Raw genomic sequence first — 10,685 nt, forward strand, 5'->3', positions numbered from 1 at the left:
GTGAAGAGACTTGTACAAAAAAAAGTTACGTGTGAAAGCTTCTGACTGAAGACTATAACAAAGAGAAAACAAAATAAGTAAGAAGTACGTTCTTGGCTAGAGTACACCTACTTACCGTCCAACTATGGGCTATTCACGGCTGTGAAGAAAATGCTATGAAAAGCGTGCGCACAATCACGTTCTCCCTCCGTTGGTAGTGAAGTCCGTTGCTGCAACAGACGGCGGCTGTCCGCTGTACTCTCCCAGTTTTTAGTCATGATACGGGCGTCTCACTACCCGAACCTCAGCTTCCTTCCCCGCACCTGTCTTTCCGGATAGCGGCTTATACATACGGCGTATGGCGCTTTGCCACATTGTAATATTTCTAGCTTTTCAGCCATTATATCTAGGTACAAGAAGCTATTCTTAGAGCAGTTGAAAAGACACCAGTGGCAAGATGACGTAATGTGGGGTGAGGCGCCCGATGACAGATGGTTTGTTCGTTACGGGTATCGTGAGAAAGACCGCATAAATTGTGACCCTTCTTTGCGATTGGCTGCTGCATTCGGGAGTTATGCGCCAAAATAATAATCTTCTGTTATTAATATTAGACAAACTAAACAGCGTATTTATTTGCATTTCAAATGTAAGCATCTCTCAGTAGCGTGCTATCATTCCATTATTTCACAAGAATTAATAAGCAGCAGAATTAAAACAATTGCTAAACGAAAAGGCAAACGAAGCACTTCGGTGGTATTCGGATCGCGCCTAACTCGGATGGCGGACGAAGTGTTGTGATGTTATAGCTGGATGGGAAGCGTTGGAGGACAGACATGTTGTCTGCCTCGTTCGGAGTTAGTTCAGACTTTATTAGCAATGTATGGTTATTTGGAATATGTAGTTCAGAACCGTGTGACAATAATTACAGAAATATGCGGTTCATTATTTTGTTGAAATATAGAAACTACACTCCTGGAAATGGAAAAAAGAACACATTGACACCGGTGTGTCAGACCCACCATACTTGCTCCGGACACTGCGAGAGGGCTGTACAAGCAATGATCACACGCACGGCACAGCGGACACACCAGGAACCGCGGGGTTGGCCGTTGAATGGCGCTAGCTGCGCAGCATTTGTGCACCGCCGCCGTCAGTGTCAGCCAGATTACCGTGGCATACGGAGCTCCATCGTAGTCTTTAACACTGGTAGCATGCCGCGACAGCGTGGACGTGAACCGTATGTGCAGTTGACGGACTTTGAGCGAGGGCGTATAGTGGGCATGCGGGAGGCCGGGTGGACGTACCGCCGAATTGCTCAACACGTGGGGCGTGAGGTCTCCACAGTACATCGATGTTGTCGCCAGTGGTCGGCGGAAGGTGCACGTGCCCGTCGACCTGGGACCGAACCGCAGCGACGCACGGATGCACGCCAAGACCGTAGGATAATACACAGTGCCGTAGGGCACCGCACCGCCACTTCCCAGCAAATTAGGGACACTGTTGCTCCTGGGGTATCGGCGAGGACCATTCGCAACCGTCTCCATGAAGCTGGGCTACGGTCCCGCACACCGTTAGGCCGTCTTCCGCTCACGCCCCAACATCGTGCAGCCCGCCTCCAGTGGTGTCGCGACAGGCGTGTATGGAGGGACGAATGGAGACGTGTCGTCTTCAGCGATGAGAGTCGCTTCTGCCTTGGTGCCAATGATGCTCGTATGCGTGTTTGGCGCCGTGCAGGTGAGCGCCACAAACAGGACTGCATACGACCGAGGCACACAGGGTCAACACCCGGCATCATGGTGTGGGGAGCGATCTCCTACACTGGCCGTACACCTCTGGTGATCGTCGAGGGGACACTGAATAGTGCACGGTACATCCAAACCGTCATCGAACCCATCGTTCTACCATTCCTAGACCGGCAAGGGAACTTGCTGTTCCAACAGGACAATGCACGTCCGCATGTATCCCGTGCCACCCAACGTGCTCTAGAAGGTGTAAGTCAACTACCCTGGCCAGCAAGATCTCCGGATCTGTCCCCCATTGAGCATGTTTGGGACTGGATGAAGCGTCGTCTCACACGGTCTGCATGTCCAGCACGAAGGCTGGTCCAACTGAGGCGCCAGGTGGAAATGGAACGGCAAGCCGTTCCACAGGACTACATTCAGCATCTCTACGATCGTCTCCATGGGAGAATAGCAGCCTGCATTGCTGCGAAAGGTGGATATACACTGTACTAGTGCCGACATTGTGCATGCTCTGTTGCCTGTGTCTATGTGCCTGTGGTTCTGTCAGTGTGATCATGTGATGTATCTGACCCCAGGAATGTGTCAATAAAGTTTCCCCTTCCTGGGACAATGAATTCACGGTGTTCTTATTTCAATTTCCAGGAGTGTCTTTATGACTCTAAAGTGTAAAGCAATTGTGCAGTTTCTCGTGTTATGCCAATAACAACGATTGGAATCCCGTATAGACAAACTGATTGGAAATTTAATTATTTTTAAAATAATAGTTCCTCGCTAAGAGTTTCTTACAGCCTCAAGAATACGGATTCACGGCCTACTTGCTATTTTCTGCACAGAGAACAACAACTGCAAGTTGGTGAACATCTATATTAGAACTTATGTATTCAACTCAGGGCGGTGGTAGCTATTGGGCACTTTGTGTGTACTGCAATCTTAGTACAAATGTGATCAGTGACAAGTCATCTGTGGTATCAGAGAAGAGGTATGAAAGAGAGAAATTTTGAGGGAAGTTCCCCACATGCACCTACATATCACCCAATCCCTCTATCTCTCTCTCTCTCTCTCTCTCACTCACTCTTTTTCATCTTGCTGTGCATGACATCCCTGGTGGGGATAATCTTCGAAATCGTAGTGTTTGGGAATTATGAGGCTAGATTTTATTAGCGAGAACTGTTAACTGCAACCGACCAGCGAACTGTGTAAGGAATGTGATTCATGTGAACTGTTAAAGACCAGAGAACTGCATAAGTCGGCTTTAAACTATGTTGAACTGGTTTTTAACTTTAGTTGAACTATAATAACTGATGCCGCGAAATCAAATTTTCAGTTAGAGTGAAAGCACTACCGGTGTAAAGCACGAATGAGATGTGCGGAAGTGCAAGGAGCATAATAGTTAAAGTTGTATGCGCGGTCCGTGGGATTATGTTATAACCCATCGCTTCAAGATTCTTGGCACACACCTTCACTATCAAAGCTATGATGAGAAAATTTTCTTACACTGAATGTGACAACAAAGAAACAGGCTACGACGCAAAGTAACCCACGAGAATAAACATGTGAATAGACATTTTCTGGCGTTATGTGAACAGGTTATAATATGTGAAGGATTACAGCTACACTAGAAAGAAAATACAATATAGAGTTACAATACACAAGTACCAGGTTAATGCATATAACAAAAACATGTTATACGGTATGTAGTAGAATAATTTTTAAATATTCATAACAGCGATACATAAACCTTTATGTCCAGATATTTTAAGAATAGCAAAGCAAGACGTGGGCTGTTATCTATAATACAGATGAAATAACGCATCGAAATTAGCTGATAGCTGCAGAAGAAGACGATGGCGCTAAAGCAGAAAAATGAATGTGAAAACATACAAGAAAATTAATTCCGGTAACGAAAATAACGGAAATAATGTTGTGATGATGTACAGGTTATGTCAAAATAGACATATCGTTAATATTTAGTATGAATTGAAACGGCGAAGTGGTTTCCACTCTAATGATTTATGGTATCTTGATGGGCTAGGAATAGTCCTGCCAAAGAGATTTATGGTAAATGGAGAATTAAGGTTATTACTCGACAGAAAAATCAGCCAGTTATTTATGTAGAGAGAGAAAGTTGATATATTGTTATTAGTCGACAGGTAAGTAGGCCAATTATGTACAGAGTGAGGGAGGAAAGGCAAGAGAAGACGTGTAAATGGGCCATTAAGTAGTAACGTTTGTGGGCGAAGTGGTTTCTGCCAACTATTTTATGAAGTACAAAGGAGTAGACATATTGTCTACCTAAGACACAACACGAGATGGACATAAGCGTAGCAAACAAGATTTCAATATAACGCCACGTAACATGAAGTATCGAGACTAATGACACACACACTGGTTTTATATATGAAAGGAACGTAGAGTAACGGTCAAGCTAAGAATAAGATAATTAGCCACTACATATTACAAAGTTACATAATGCTCATATATGAAAGTCAGTAGAATACATAATCATAACATGAATACAGTTTCATTAGTACGGTTTGCACAGGGTGTTTCAAAGTGACCGGTATATTTGAAACGGCAATACAAACTAAACGAGCAGCTTAGAAATACACCGTTTGTTGCAATATGCTTGGGACAACAGTACATTTTCAGGCAGAAAAACTTTCGAAATTACAGTAGTTACAATTGTCAACAACAGATGGTGCTGCGGTCTGGGAAACTCTATAGTACGATATTTTCCATATATCCACCATGCGCAGCAGTAATATGGCGTAGTCTCTGAATGAAATTACCCGAAACCTTTGACAACGTGTCTGGCGGAATGGCTTCACATGCAGATGAGATGTACTGCTTCAGCTGTTCAATTGTTTCTGGTTTCTGGCGGTACACCTGGTCTTTCAAGTGTCCCCACAGAAAGAAGTCACAGGGGTTCATGTCTGGCGAATAGGGAGGCCAATCCACGCCGCCTCCTGTATGTTTCGGATAGCCAAAAGCAATCACACGATCATCGAAATATGCATTCAGGAAATTAAAGACGTCGGCCGTGCGATGTGGCCGGGCACCATCTTGCATAAACCACGAGGTGTTCGCAGTGTCGTCTAAGGCAGTTTGTACCGCCACAAATTCACGAAGAATGTCCAGATAGCGTGATGCAGTAATCGTTTCGGATCTGAAAAATGGGCCAATGATTCCTTTGGAAGAAATGGCGGCCCAGACCAGTACTTTTTGAGGATGCAGGGACGATGGGACTGCAACATTGGGCTTTTCGGTTCCCCATATGCGCCAGTTCTGTTTATTGACGAAACAGAAAGACGACGTACAGAATGGCGCACCCACAGACTGCGTTGTCTTCTATATCTTTCACATCACTTGCAGCGCCATCTGTTGTTAAAAATGGTAATTACTGTAATTTCGAAAGTTTGTCCGCCTGAAAATGTACTGTTGTCCCAAGCATATTGCAACAAACGGTGTATTTCTATCGCTGCTCGTTTAGTTTTTATTGCCGTTTCAAATATACCGGTCATTTTTGAAACACCCTGTAGCAACAATGACAGCCAATTAGGAATGAATGATACCTCATAATGTGAAATGAAGCAACGATTTGGTAAATGAGTGTTGGTGCCTTATGATTGAAGGAAGATTGCAAAACGTTCTCTTAGTGTATCTGTGAATCGCATTGCAAGCCTCCGTAGATGAGATTTACAGAGCATAGCAGGTGACGCCAGCTAGTGGAGTGAGTCATTATCGAGGTGCGAGCAAGCACAGAGGTCTTAAAGAATGCGAAAGGCAATGCCCCAATGAATGAATGAATGAATGAATGGCGTGTGACGAGGGTCTCCCGTGCCTGGTGCAAGTCTTTCGATCACTACAAAACATTGTTTATTAAGTATTCATATTGTAATAATGTATGAAAAAAAGTTTATTTAATATTTGTTTAAAATTATTTGGAAATTATAAAAGCATTTTTTATTATTTCATGGAATTGTATTGGAGGTGCATGCTGATGTTGGAGATGGGAAAATGGACTGACAGTTGTTGAATCAACACCACTTTGGGAAGTCTGCAGTTCCATAATGCAAGACCACATCATGGACAACAGAATCGTCAGTATGGGTTGTTGTTGTGTGCTGCTTGGTATGTTTTGGTAAAAGATGTGTGTGTGTGTGTGTGTGTGTGTGTGTGTGTGTGTGTGTGTGTGTGTAATGTTCTTCCGTGTCCACGTAATTGTGAAATGTATTATAGGTGTTGTGTTTATTTTCTTTGTAACCATGCAAAGGGGACATCTTTATGACGAATTCATATAAATAAGTGCAAAACGGCATGGTGCTTACATAATAGTGAGGAAAAGCATAAAGTGTACAAAATGTTTCATCGAACTGAAAGCAAGGCACTGCACCGATAGATTTTATATCAGTTGCTCTGTTTTAGGAACAGCAATGCGCCAAAAGTGAATAACAAAGTAAATACTTCACGATAAATATTTTGTTGAATTTAATTGCCCACCTCAGTGACCGAGTGGTTCTCGGCGTTTGTCTGTAACCGCGCGACCGCTACGGTCGCAGGTTCGAATCCTGCCTCGGGCATGGGTGTGTGTGATGTCCCTAGGTTAGTTAGGTTTAAGTAGTTCTAGGGCATTGATGACGGCAAAAGTTAAGTCCCATAGTGCTCAGAGCCGTTTTCACTATTTTTGAATTTAATGGACGGCAATGCACCGATAGTAGCTAAATAGTAGTATAAAATTTCTAATTAATTGGAGTCTGGATAGGAGATAGCGGACTGCTATTGAGTATTCCATCAGAAATGATAGAATGTAAGATAACAAAAGACTGCCAACAATACTACTTTCAAAATTTATACTGTTAAGAGAATAACGTAATTAGTATAGAAAGTGTTAATAAAAATTAACGATTTTGGGATACAAAGTTATAACCCAATTTATTGAGGGTAACAATTAATGTTTTCTAACCACAAAACATTTACATGAGTATATAAGTAAATTAACAATCTAACAATGAAAAAACATAAAATAGATTCACTTTTTGAAAACCAATAAAAAATTATAAATATAGTGAAATGATATGGCTCTTGAGAGACGATAGCTGAAAAATTCATTAAACAAATCAGTAAAAATTTGCTTATTTCCAAAATTCATGAAGCGGCTTGCACAAAAAAAGAAAGTAGCGCGTGAAAGCTTCCGACTGAAGACTACAACAAAGAGAAAACAAAATACGTAAGTAATACGTTCTTGGTTGGAGCAACACCTACTTACAGTCCAACTATGGGCTATTCTCGGCTATGAAGAAAACACTATGAAAACCGTGCGCATAATCACGTTCTCCGACCGTTGGTAGTGAAGTCCGTTGCTGCAACAGACGGCGGCTGTCCGCAGTACTCCCCCAGGTTTTAGAGTCATGATACGGGCGTCTCACTTCGCGAACCTCAGCTTCGTTCCCCGCTCTGTATTTCGGGGTACCGGCTTATACATACCCCGTCTGGCGCTTTGTCACACTGTAATATTTCTGGTTTTGCAGCCATTATATTGAGGTACAAGAAGATATTCTTAGAGCAGTTGAGAAGGCACCAGTGGCAATATGACATAATGTGGGGTGAGGCACCGATGACAAATGTTTTGTTCGGTACGGGTATCGTGAGAAAGACCGCCTAAATTGTGGTCCTTCTCATCGAATGGCTGGTGCATTCGGGAGTTGTGCGCCAAAATAATAATCTTCTGTAATTAATATTAGACAAACTAAAGAGCGTATTTACTTGCATTTCATGTCTAAGCATCTTCCATTATTTCACAAGTATTAATAACCAGCAAAATAAAAACAACTGTTAAATGAAAAGGCAGACGAAGCACTTCAGTGATCTTCGGATCGCGCCTAACTTGGACGGCGAATGAAGTGGTTCGGTTGTGATATTATAGCTGGATGGGAAGCCTCGGAGTACATACATTTTGTCTGCCACTGTCGGAGTCAGTTCAGACTATATTAGCAATGTATGGTTATTTGGAACATATAATTCAGAACACTATGACAGTAATTACGAAAATACGCAGTTCATTATTTTGTTGAAGTATAGAAATACGATCAAAAGTATCCGTACACCCCAAAAAAGATACATTTTTCATTTTATTTGCATTGTGCTGTCACCTATGCTGTCACCTACTGCCAGGTACTCCATATCAGCGACCTCAGTAGTCATTAGATATCGTGAGAGAGCAGAAAGGGGCGCTCCGCAGGTCAGGTGATTGAGTGTCACTTGTGTCATACGTCTTTACGGAAATTTCCACACTCCTAAACATTCCTAGAACCACTGTTTCCGATGTGATAGTGAAGTGGAAATATCTAGGGACACGTACAGTACAAAAGTGTACAATCCGACCTCGTCTGTTGACTGACAGAGACCGCCGACAGTTAAAGGAGCTCGTAATGTGTAATAGGCACACATCTATCCAGACCATCACACAAACGGATTTCATGGTCGAGCCACACATCACGTCGGTAAATGCCAAACGACGCCTCGCTTGGTGGAAGGAGCGTAAGCACTGGACGACTGAACAGTGGAAAAAAGTTGTGGGGAATGACGAATTACGGTACACATTTTGGCGAATGCCAGCATGTGTGGTGCCAACAGTAAAATTCGGAGGCTTTGGTGTTATGGTATGGTCGTGTGTTTCATGGAGGGGACTTGCACCGCTTGTTGTTTTGCGTGACACTGTCACAACATGGGCCTACATTGATGTTTTAAGCACCTTCTTGCTTCCCGCTGTCGAAGAGCATTTCGGTGATGGCAATTGCATCTTTCAACACGATAGAGCACCTGTTCATAACGCTCTGCCTGTGGCTGAGTGATTACACGACAATAACATCCCAGTAATGCACTGGCCTAAACAGAATCCTGACTTGAATCCTATAGAACACATTTGGAATGTTATGGTACGCCGACTTCGTGCCAGGCCTCACCGGCCAACATCGATACCTCTCTTCAGTGCAGCACTCCGTGAAGAATGGGCTGCCATTTCCCAAAAAACCTTCCAGCACCTGATTGAACTTATGCCCGCGAGAGTGGAAGCTGTATCAAGGCTAAGTGTGGGACAACACCATATCAGATTCCAGCATTACCGATGGAGGGTGTAACGAATCTGTAAGTCATTTTTAGCCAGGTGTCCCTTTTGATCACATAGTGTATCTTTTTCTCTCTCTCCCATTCTCCTCCGAATTTTTGAACATGTAACAGTATGTTCAAGGTCTCCCACTAGTGGGGCGACCTTTAGCAGTCCAGGAAAGAAATTTCCACTCTTTCCTGGCAGGCTGTCCTAATCGCTGTCGGGTTGTAACGTAATATGTGGAACTAGCGTGTAGACAAAAGTTGTAAACAGCAGCGAGCTAGTACTGGACCATGTATCGGGGCCACACCACGGGTTGAATGCCTTCTTGTGCGTAATACCGTATGTGTATCCTAAGAAGGCTCCCGATGATGTTGTGGATTGGAATAGAGGAGTAGCTAAATCGACAGAAATTCGTTGGCATCGACTTCCTGGTCATTATTACCTTTAGACAGTAGACAGCACTGTGTTTAGTGAGTCTGTGTCTACAAAAGTAGAAGTTATACCTGTCGATCTCATATAAGTGTTTGATACTGCCAGTTTTCATATCTTTTTCACTGACATTATTAGGCAATTACTAAACAAATACACAATGAATGAGATCTTCACTCTGCAGCGCAATGTGCGCTGATATGAAACTTCCTGGCGGATTAAAATTATGTGCCGGACCGAGACTCGAACTCGGGACCTTTGCCTTTCGCGGGCAAGTGCTCTACAGACCTTTTTTTTATGGAAAACATAAGAGGTAGCTATATTTCCGCAAAGGTCTTCTATTTTTATTTTTATTTTTATTTTTTTTGTTAACATAAAGGAGTATACAGTCTCACCATCAGCAGCAAACTCTTTTTTTAGTCTTCTTTTGTTTTTGTTATGGGGGAGCACTGGAGAAAGAAAAACAAATAGGCTGCAGATAGAGAGCTATGTGTAAAAGGGATAAACATGTATAAGGAGAAAAAAAACTTAGAAGAGGAGGAGAAAGGAGAAGTGAAATAAAATAGGAATACTTTCCGCGCCATGCTCCACTTTGGCGCGCCATCAGAACAAAATGCATTCTATCATTGACCATTGAAAAAAAATGGAACGCTTCACGATTTTGCGTGTCATCCTTGCGCAGGGGCCATGCTAATCTTCTCTGTATCGTTCCAATTTTAGTATATGTACTGCCGAAGCAAGTACGGACTGAGCTACCCAAGCACGACTCATGCCCTGTCCTCACAGCTTTACTTCTGCCAGTATCTCGTCTCCTACCTTCCAAACTTTACAGAAGCTCTCCTGCGAACCTTGCAGAACTAGCACTCCTGAAAGAAAGGATATCCCACAGGCTGTGGCTAAGCCATGTCTCCGCAATATCCTTTCTTTCAGGGGTACTAGTTCTGCAAGGATCGCAGGAGAGCTTCTGTAAAGTTTGGAAGGAAGGTGGCGAGATACTGGCAGAAGTACAGCTGTGAGGACGGGGCGTGAGTCGTGCTTGGGTAGCTCAGTTGGTGGAGCACTTGCCCGCAAAAGGCAAAGGTCCCGAGTTCGAGTCTCGGTCCGGCACACAGTTTTAATCCGCCAGGAATTTTCAAATACACAATGGCTTATTGACTATATTAGTGAATAGAGGAAGTGCAGGCGGTTTCTTTCAGGTGCGCCAAATTTCAGTCTCTGCACCGTTATACTTGTCTACGAATGCAACGATATTTCGACGTCCTGTAACACAATATGAAGTAAATCACGAGAAATCCAAAACACAATGGCCAGTCTGGGACAGGAACTCTGATACTACTCACACACGACTGTAGTGTCTGCCATTCTGCGGAGCAATGACTAGCGCTGTAAGACGGGTTGTGCAGAGAGGGATTGAGACCAGTGTTCCA

General features: G+C 43.4%; 1 non-coding gene across 1 annotated transcript; it reads right to left on the reverse strand.

Moving 5' to 3' along the window:
• Nucleotides 1–9,895: 9,895 nt before the first annotated feature.
• LOC126279315 (U6 spliceosomal RNA) lies at nt 9,896–10,002 on the reverse strand. Its single transcript, XR_007550800.1, has one exon. It is a non-coding gene; the product is annotated as a U6 spliceosomal RNA (small nuclear RNA).
• Between the last annotated feature and the right edge of the window lie 683 nt (nt 10,003–10,685).

Source organism: Schistocerca gregaria, chromosome 6 (assembly GCF_023897955.1).
Source record: "Schistocerca gregaria isolate iqSchGreg1 chromosome 6, iqSchGreg1.2, whole genome shotgun sequence".
Classification (NCBI taxonomy): Eukaryota; Metazoa; Arthropoda; class Insecta; order Orthoptera; family Acrididae; genus Schistocerca; species Schistocerca gregaria.